This window comes from Phoca vitulina, unplaced genomic scaffold (assembly GCF_004348235.1).
Source record: "Phoca vitulina isolate PV1807 unplaced genomic scaffold, GSC_HSeal_1.0 scaffold22, whole genome shotgun sequence".
NCBI lineage: Eukaryota > Metazoa > Chordata > Mammalia > Carnivora > Phocidae > Phoca > Phoca vitulina.
The window spans coordinates 8,059,055-8,068,939 of NW_022589725.1; positions in this window are offsets into that span (position 1 = coordinate 8,059,055).

Here is a 9,885-nt window from a genome sequence, read left to right on the forward strand (position 1 = left end):
GCCAGGAGCGTCCCACTTCAGCCTGAGTCCTTCAGCGCCTCCGGGGGTGGGGGTGGGGGTGGGGGTGGGGGGTGGGGGGGGGGACGTAGACACTCCCCACCCCCACTCGCGCTTTCTGCTCGGGTCTCTGCTCGGCCCCTGCCCTTTCCTTTGCCGGCAGCCTTAGGCCTTGGGTGCGCGGGAACCCCGCCGGGCAGCCAGCTCGGTCTCCATGGTGATGAGAGAAGGGGCGGGGCTGCGGAGGGGGAGGCCGGCTTCTCTCCTGCTGGGTCGCCATCAGCCCCCTGGCGCCCGGTGTCCCCGACTCTAATTTTATGAAAGTCTAATGAAGCCCGCTGAGCAGGGAGGATGTAAGACCAGAGTTTTTTAGTTTTTGTTTTGTTTTTCTTCCTTCTCTTTGCCCGGTTCTAAAAGGCTCTCCCTTCCTGCCCCCATCCACAACAAAAATCCTTCTGGCTTGTTTAAGAATGAAAACAGTGGCCCCGTACAGAACATCTACTGTGTGCCAAACGCTTTACATATATTATCTCCAGGCCTAAAAACAACCCTCGAGGGAGGCATGAGAGGGAGGGGTGATTATTCTCCATTTTGGAGTTGAGGAAACTGAGCCATTATGTCCCTGTCAAGGTCACACCGCCTTTCATGGAGACAAGACTTCTTCCCCTTACTTGGGGCAGCTCCCAGGAGGACTTGTCACCCTGGGTCCTCACCCTAGCTCTACTTTCCTGGGCCTCCCGAGTCAGATGTCTGCATCTGTACAAGGAAGATGGCTCTAAGCAACAGCCAAAACACATAGGTGGATGATTTGTCAAAAAATTAGATTTTTAAAAAAGACTTTATTTATTTATTTATTTGAGAGAGAGAGAGAGAGAGAGAGGGAAAGCACGAACAGGGGGAGGGGCAGAGGGAGAAACAGGCTCCCCGCTGAGCAGGGAGCCCGATGTCATGCCGGGCTTGAACCCAGGACCCCAGGATCATGACCTGAGCTGAAGGCAGATGCTTAACCCACTGAGCCACCCAGGGCCCCCCCAAAATTAGATTATCTTACATAGTTTTGAACACTTGCAGTTCTAACTGCCCCAAATTCCTGAGTCCCCTGGCCCAGACAGGGGTTGCATCTGTGAGGGTGTCAGACAGGAAAGGAGCATTACGATGGAACTCATGTGACTATGGCTTACATTTCCACAAAAACGAAATCTTAAAACCAACTGTCAAGTTTCTGAATAAGCCACCTCCCCAGGCTTCCCTCTGGTGGCTCATGGCCAGCCAAATCCAGATGAGTCCATCAGTGACCCTCCAGTCTCCTTTTCAGTGCTGCCACTGGCCAGGGAAGTGCCCCACTGCTTCAGATCTGACTCTCTACTCTGTATGAGTGACAATGTTTTCAACCCAAGTAACAGAAATCCCCAATTTACATTGGCTTCAACAATAAGCACGTTATCTCAGAGAAATCCAAAGAGAGAGGGCAGGTTAAAGTTCTGGCTGTTGGGACGCCTGGGTGGCTCAGTTGGTTGGGCGACTGCCTTCGGCTCAGGTCATGATCCTGGAGTCCCGGGATCGAGTCCCGCATCAGGCTCCCTGCTCGGCGGGGAGTCTGCTTCTCCCTCTGACCCTCCTCCCTCTCATGCTCTCTGTCTCTCATTCTCTCTCTCTCTCAAATAAATAAATAAAATCTTTAAAAAAAAAAAATAAAGTTCTGGCTGTTTCAGCAGCTAGCAGACATTTACCATTTCTCCATCTCTCCGCTCTGTTAACCTAGTGTCTCAGATTTATTCTCACACTGATTTCTTTCATGGCTGTAAGATGGCTGCAGCAGCTCCAGCCATCACAACTAAGCAAGCTTCCTCCAATGCCTCTTCCTCCTCTGCTCCTCTTCCTCCTCTTTTTTTAGTTTTTATTTTTTGGTCTTTTTCTTATTATTGTAAAATAGTTCAAACATATACATAGGAATAGACTACCCAGGTATGTAAAATCTTAACATTATGCCATATTTACTTCCTAGAGTTTCTTCTAGTTCTATGAATTTTCATACATGTGTAACTATAGGTAAGCAGGACCACATTAAGGATTAGAATATGTCCATCATCCGTGCACACTCTCTTCTGTTATCCCAGCTCAACATGGCTGAAAGCATAAGGAAAATACAGTATCTCTGCAGGAATTCCAAGGTGGGTCGATCAAGAGTTGTTGAATTCAGGGGCTGGTTTTTTCCATCTTTCTACTCTGTGGTCCTTAGGATGTTGACTTTTACCAGAGGAAAGTGCATTGGGTTTGGAGCTGGTGGACCTGGCTCTATTGTTCCAGCTAGGCTACCCACTCTGTAACTCTGATCAAGCTCTTCGACCCTTCTGAAATTTATCCTTATTTAAAGATGGGGAAACAGTGCCCATTATGTGGTGTGTCCTGGGGATTAAATGAGGTAAAGTGTGAATCAATTTGCACGGAGAAGTTGCTCAGTGCCTAGTCTTAATTCAGCCTTCATCACTAACTGGCTGGAGAGTCCTGGAGCCCCCAGAAAAACACACCAGGGGCACCACAAACGGAGCTCTCTGTCCTCCGAGCTTTGGGTTTGGGCTGGATACGTGTGAGAGAGAGGGGAATCCATGGCTCACATCGACTCCTTTTGTGGTGCTGTGAGCAGTGACCACTTCCCACACAGCAAAGCAATCAAGAGCATGGGCTGGGAAACTTATAGGCCTGGGCCTGAGTCCCAGCTCACCTGCCACCTGCTCAATGCGTGAGTTTGAGCCGGTAGCCTAACCTGGCCGGACCTCAGCTTCCTCGTTTGTCCCCACTTGATCCTCAAGCACAGGTCCTTCATGGAGATCCAACCTCAAGGTGCAGAATCTAAAAGGCAATCAGACACTGCACCGTGTGGATAACCCCTTGGGAGGGTGTCTCCCCTACCTTGTCATGCTAAAAATGTGTCTGTCTCTTGAGCTTCGGCCTCATAAAAGGGCCCCTTTGGGTACCCTGCTCCGGGAGAACGTGGGCAGATCCTCCTCACGGTAGTTTTGCCACTGCTGTACTTTCTGCAGTCCCCAGAGCAGATCACAAGATATATTTAATGGTAAACAAATGAAAGAAGGGTCAGAATCCAGAGCATAAATTCCAGACGGTAAGTGTTTGGAGCCTGAGGAGGGCAAGTGCAACCTGAGCTGACAATCTTGCAAGGCTTCCAGAAGGAGGTGATCTTGGCCCTGGGGTGGCAGCCCACCTGGGTGTGGGGCTGGTAGAAGGCTCGCTGCTCACACTGAAGCCATTGGCTTTGCGCAAGGGATAGTTTCTGCAAAGAGCTAAAGTCTGAGAATGCAAAACGGAAAGCAGAATTGCTCTCCCAGGGGGGAACCGGGAGAGAGTGTTGCTCTTACTTCTTCCCCTCTGAAGAGCTTCACCTCTGTTACAACATCGGCTCTAGCAGGCTGGGCCTCCTCCAGCTCGAGGGAGGATCACAGGAAGTCAAGCAACATGCTGTTGCCAAATGGCCAAGGGCCTCCAACATCCAAGGCCAATTCCCCTCAGCCTCATTAGGAAATCAGAATGTGTGCTCAGCCAGCCCCAGGGTCCAAAGAGGGTCCCAGAGAGAACTGTTGCATGGCTCCCTGCCTGGCCCTGCCCAGGGGTGGTCAGAACACAGGGCTGGAGACACAGTCAGGCTGGGACTAGAGGGGGCCAGTGAGGAAGTGCCCCTCTGGACTCCAGGCTCCTCATCCATAAGAACAGCCTCCATCTTTGGAGGGCTTAAATCGTGCCAGAGACAAAGCCAAGCCTTTGGCTAACATTGTCTTTTAATCCTCACCCATCCTGGAAGGTAGGTCTCATTGGCTCCATTTCACAGATGAGAAGATTGAGGCTCAGAGCAGTTAAACAGCTCTCCCAAGGCCACGCAACTGAGAAGTGGCAAAGGGATGTTGAAGGCTTCAGAATGAAGGGAGGGGGGCATCCTGCTGGGTTGTGTGATGGGGTGACTAAGGAATGCCAGGACCCCTGGAGAAACATGTCCCCTGTGCAGGCACCTGCCATGGATAGGTGTTGGGGTTGGGCAGACCAGGTGGAGGGAACGGCTCCAGCAAAGGCACTGAGGTTGAAAATCCCCCCCGGGGCTACAGTGTGGACTGCAAGGGGGAAGGTGCTGGGGAGGGCCATGGGGTCATGGTGTGGTCTTGTTCTTGGAGACCAGTGACCGCCCAAGTTTTTCAAGTATGAAGGTCCTCCCATGACAGTAGTTAGATCTGCAGCTGGTAGACTGAGGAAAACCACTGGAAATTCAGCAACCCTTTAAAATGAATTTGCATTTTTCTAGCTTCCAATTTGCAGGCATTTGAAATAAGGAAGCCAGGGGGGCATATTTGATGATGTTTGATCTTTTGGCTAAGGGACCTCTGAATGCCCAAAACTTGCCCTGCCTGTTCCCTGCCCCCTGGGCCTCACTACACCTGGGAGCTGAACCCAGAGACTGTCGTGCTCAGAAACAAAGCATTGATTCATTGTCAGCTGGGCCAGTGGCCAGTGGCTGAGCTGGGCAGGAGCACAGAAGGCGGTGGGATGGGCCTCTCCCCCACTCTCCAGCCCTCCTCGCAGCCTCCGGCTGACCTCTGTGCAGCATAGGGGAGAAATCCCAAGGATGACTGACTTGGCTGGAGGGAGAGAGGGAGAGAGTTTGGGAGTACTTACTGGTCACATAGCATGATTTGAAGAACAGAAAAAGGGAACCTGGATGTGTGTGGCCCTTTAGCCACAGTCGCTAGGAAACAAGGGCTTACCTGTGTCCTAGATCCAGCCAACCAGAGCAGCAATTCCAAATTCCTAGGGGTGGGGGAAGGACCAGAGAGCAGAGAGGCAGGTGGAGGTGAATGTTTCTTCCCCCCAACTGGGGATGTGTGCCAGCCCCCAGACAATGCTTCATGGCTACGTGGGTTTGCAGACCCTTGGGAAGACTTGAGAGCTTCTGTCCCCACCCCCACTGCAAGCCGGGGGGCCAGGACTTCCTTGGTGACAGTTGGAACCATTAAGCATTTTGAGCAGAGATGCGCTTTTGTTATTAGGTAACGTTTATGGGGCACTAACCGTATGCAAACAAAACACAATGCTACCTGTGCCTCTCAATTAATTGTTTTAAAAGTTTTTATTTATTTATTTGTCAGAGAGAGAGAGAGTGAGCACAAGCAGGGGGAGCAGCAGGCAGAGGGAGAGGCAGACTCCCTGCAGAGCAGGGAGCCCGATGCGGGGCTCGATCCCAGGACCCCGGGATCATGACCTGAGCCCAAGGCAGACGCTTAACTGAAGGCAGATGCTTAACGGGCCGAGCCACCCAGGCGTCCTGCCTCTCAATTAATTTTAATAAAGTTCACTCTGCCTTCACGGTAGAGGCCTGGAGAACTTCCCATGATTCCATAAGTCAAACTTTTATCCTTTCCATAAATTCCTTTTCTGCTCCAGTTAGCCGCAGTTGGCTTTCTGTTGCTTGCAGTTAGGAACCGGCTTCGTGCAATGTGTGTGGGTCTGTGTGTCTGTGTGTCTGTGTGTCTGCGTGGGCGTGCACGAGCATGCGCATGTGGCTGGCGGGAACTGAGGGGGCCACGGCAATAAGTACCTCCCAGGACGGCATCCTGGGGTCTGTCCCCAGATGTCTGTAGTCTGTAGGTGGAGGCTTCTTTTCTGAGAGAAAAGACAGACAAGCATTTACAAAATGTTTCTATGTACCAGATATCATTTAATTCTTTCCGCCAAGGAAGGGGGTAACATCCACTTTCACAGCTAAGACACTGAGGGTCAGGAAGGTCTGCAAGCCTCAGAGCTACTAACCGGTGGAGCTGAGGCCAAGTCCAAACTCTGGCCTCCTCCCACAAAGCCCCCTTCCTGCCCCTGGAAGCTCCCACAGGTAGCCTGAGGACTAAGCGGCCGGGAGGTAGCCAGGTGGGGGCTGACAGAGCTCTGTGACGATGTCTAAAGGCCCAGAGAAAACCCTGGCCACAGCGCCCCCCCTGCCTCACAGCACATCAGTGGATTCTGACCTGGGCCATCCTTGGCCTCTGAAAGAGATGAGTCCAGGAGGCTCCTAGAGAGCCCGCCGGCCATCAAGAGCCTACTGTGCACCTTGTCCTGTGCTGTACGTTCCCCAAGGAGTGAACAACACAGGGCTTCTACCTGGAACTTGCTGGCAATGCCCCTGGGAATGAGATGACTACTGTAAAATGTGGTCGCCCTTGCTGAGCTCCTACTGTGTGCTGGGCCAGGGCTGGCACTCTGACTCTTCCTGGGGCACAGTTGTTGATGACTGGGAATGCTCAGTCTCTGCTCAAGCCCTGTCTGCTCGAGTCTGGCTTTGCCAACTCGGCTTCTTCCGTCTCCTGCCATCTGAGGAGGGGGCTGCAGGGTTTTCTTGGGTTCTGGATGGCAGAATGAGGAAGAAGAGGGTGGGGAAAGACCAAGGTCCTAGGGCTAGCTCTGGGGGACAGATCTGTAATCTGCATGTGAACAATGGGGATTCTTACCTATTTTGTTCCCTGATTTATCCCAAGGATGGCTCCTGGCACATAGTAGGTGTTCAGTAAATGCCTGTTGGTTGGATGAAGGGAGTTTAAAGAAGGAGAAGCCCCAGAGAGCTGGTAGTGATGGAGGCGAGGGAAGTGGCTGGCTGAAGAGAAATATTAGCCAGGGTTTTGTAGACTGTGCATATTCCCTTCAGGATGCTCTAAATCACAGTGAAGAACTTGAGTCGTTTTAAAATTATTTGGGGCATGGTGGGTGTGTGAGCCTGTGACTTCCACATGCCATGCGGTGGGACCAGTAGGCTCATACATCCATCAGCTGGATTTTCACAACAATCTTTCTAAACATTACTGAGCACTTAAATGGTGCCAGGTATGTTCTAAGTTCTTTGTACGTGCATACATGCACATATACACAGACAACATCCTGATGACGTAGGCACCATCTTTATCCCCATGTTACAGAGGAAGACATGGAGGCACAGAGAGGTTGAGTAACTGGCCCAGGGACACACAGTCGGTAAGTGATGAAATGGCCCTCTGGTGGGCCTTACACTCCTCTATCAAAGCCCAGGCAACAGAGGACGGGCGAGCGGGCTCTGAGGGGCAGGCTACCCTGAACGGGGCTTCTGAGTCTGAATTTCTGTCCCTCCGTCCAGTCTCCTGCCTTGTCGGCCCAGGGAAGAAAAATAAACATTGACAGGACGAGACTCAGGGTTCATCTGGGGGCTGCTGTTTTCCCAGGTGTGAAGTGGCTGCTCCTCCCCGGCTTCCCCAAGCCAGCGCTGGACTCCAGTGGTTCCAAAGAGCCAGGACAAAGTGTGGTCATCGTGGGAAAATTAGCAAACACAGGAGCAAAAGAAAATACAGATGAGCTGGAAGCCCTCTACTCAGAGAGACTCCTGGACGCCATTTATGATGCTTATCTGGCAGTTTGTCTTTCTGCCATGTGTGCAGGCGTGTACGCAATACACACACATACACACACACACATACACACACACACAGAGGCTCATTCACAGTTGTAGAACATGAGCATTCATTGGACAATAGGGCGAATGTTATTCCATCCCATTAAATGTTCTCGCACGACGCATTTTTCTTTAGCTCTCATGTTGCTGGTTTATTTTAATTTACAAGGGTATTATACGCCGCACCTCTTGCAGTTTGTGTTTTGTGATTGAGATATAACTTGCATACAGTAAAAATCACCTTTTCTGGTGTTTACATCTGAATTTTGAGAGACTCGCAGCCGTGTAATCACCACCGTAATCAATGTCTAGAAGAGTTCATCCCAAACAAGTTCCCTGTACCTATTTGGAGTCGGCCCCTCCCAACGCCCCAGTGCCTGGGGACCACTGATGTTTAATTTTCCCATAAATTTGCCTTCTCTGGAACGTCATATAAAAGGGACCATAGAGTATGCAGCCTCTGAGTCTGGTTTCTCTCACTCTACACAGTGCATTGAGGTTAACCAGGAGCTGCGCCTATCAGCGGTGTTTCTTTTTATAGCTGAGTAATAATCCACCGTATGGATGTACCACAGTTTGTTTACCCATTCACCAGTTGAAGGAATCTGGCTTGCTTCCAGCTTTTGGTGATTATGACTACAGCTGCTATAAACATTCATGGACAGGCTTTTGTGTAAACTTATGCTTTTATTTCTCTTGTGGAAACTCCTTGGGGCAGGATTGCTGGATCCTATGGTATGAGCCTAAACATATGCAACGTATTTTTTGGACTACGTAAAAAAAGGAAATGCATTTTATTTGTGTTTTTTGATATTGTTATAGCAACTCAAATAATAAACAACTAACCGCTTACTATAAATCCTTCCTCCTTTGTAATGTATGTATGTACATCCTCTAGATCATATGGAGGGGATTATACTACGTATGTGGCTCTATAGTCTGCTTTTTTCAGTATTTCCATGTTATCATGTTAAAATCTACCACATCTTTTTGGATTGCAACACAATGATCCATTGTATGGATATACAAAAATGTATTTAAACAATCCCCTCTTGTTGGATATACAAGTAGATTGTTTTTATTTTTTGGTTCTTATAAACAACATCCTAGAACTAAGTATTTTTTCACATTTACAGTTATTACTTTAGGATAAATTCCTAGATGTGGACTTGCTGACATGTTGCATTTTACTTTTTCCTTAACATTTTTTTTTCTTATGCATTTATGGAAAGCTGATATTCAGCACAACCTGCATTGCCAATCCAGGAGGAAAAGATGGTCTATCTAATAAACAAGGCTGGACTGATTGGCCATTCATATGGAAGAAAATGGAAATGATTCTCTACCTCATACCATACACTAAAAATCTATACCAGATGGATTAAGGATTTAAATGTAAATGGTAAAACCTACAACTTTAGAATAAAATATGGGGCAGCCTCCTTACAGAAAGAGCCTTAATGAAACCTTTTAAACATATCATACAAAAAAATTTAAACCTAAAGGAAATATTTGGTAAGTTTGACTATATTAAAATTGAAAACTTCCTTTCATCAAGAACCCCAGTAAGAATGAAAAACCCAGGGCTGCGTGGGTGGCTCAGTCGGTTAAGCATCTGACTCTTGGTTTGAGCTCAGGTCATGATCTCATGGGTCTTGGGATTGAGCCCTGTGTTGGGCTCCCCATACAGTGGGGAGTCTGCTGGAAAGTTTCTCTGCCTCTGCCCCTCCCCTCACTCATGTGCATGTGCATGCTCTCTCTCTCTTTCTCTCAAATAAATAAATAAATCTTAAAAAAAAAAAAAAAAAGAATGAAAAGACCAGTCATAATCTGCAGGAAGGTATTTGCAACACACATAACTAACCAGAGTAGCATCCAGAATATATAAAAACACTTATGAATCAAAGAGACTAAGAACAGAAAATGAACAAAAAAACATGGACAGAAATTCCATAAAAGACGAAATATTTATCACTGCTTTTCAAACTGCACATACATGCCTTTGTATCTGTGGTACATTCCACAATAAAAACGAAAAAAAAATCCGTAATCATTTTTATTTACTGTAAGAGCAACACATTATCATACCAACATTAACTTCTTAGTTTTGATAAATGTGCTATGATTGTGTAAGACGCTATCATTGGGGGAACTGAGGTGAAGTGTATATTGGAATTCTTTATATTGTCTTTGCAACTCTTTTGCAAAACCTAAAATTATTTCAAAATAAAAAAAAAATTTTTTTTAAAGTACTACAGAAGCCAGACCGTGCAGAGCCTTGGAGGCTATCTGAAGGGTTTGGATTCTGTTCTGTGAGCAATGGGGTCACTGGAGGGTTTTCAAAAGGTGGGGCAGGGTCCAATGGATGTGAAAAGACAAAACACAGCTTCTTAAGAATCTCAAATATTGTCAGAGATGTGGAG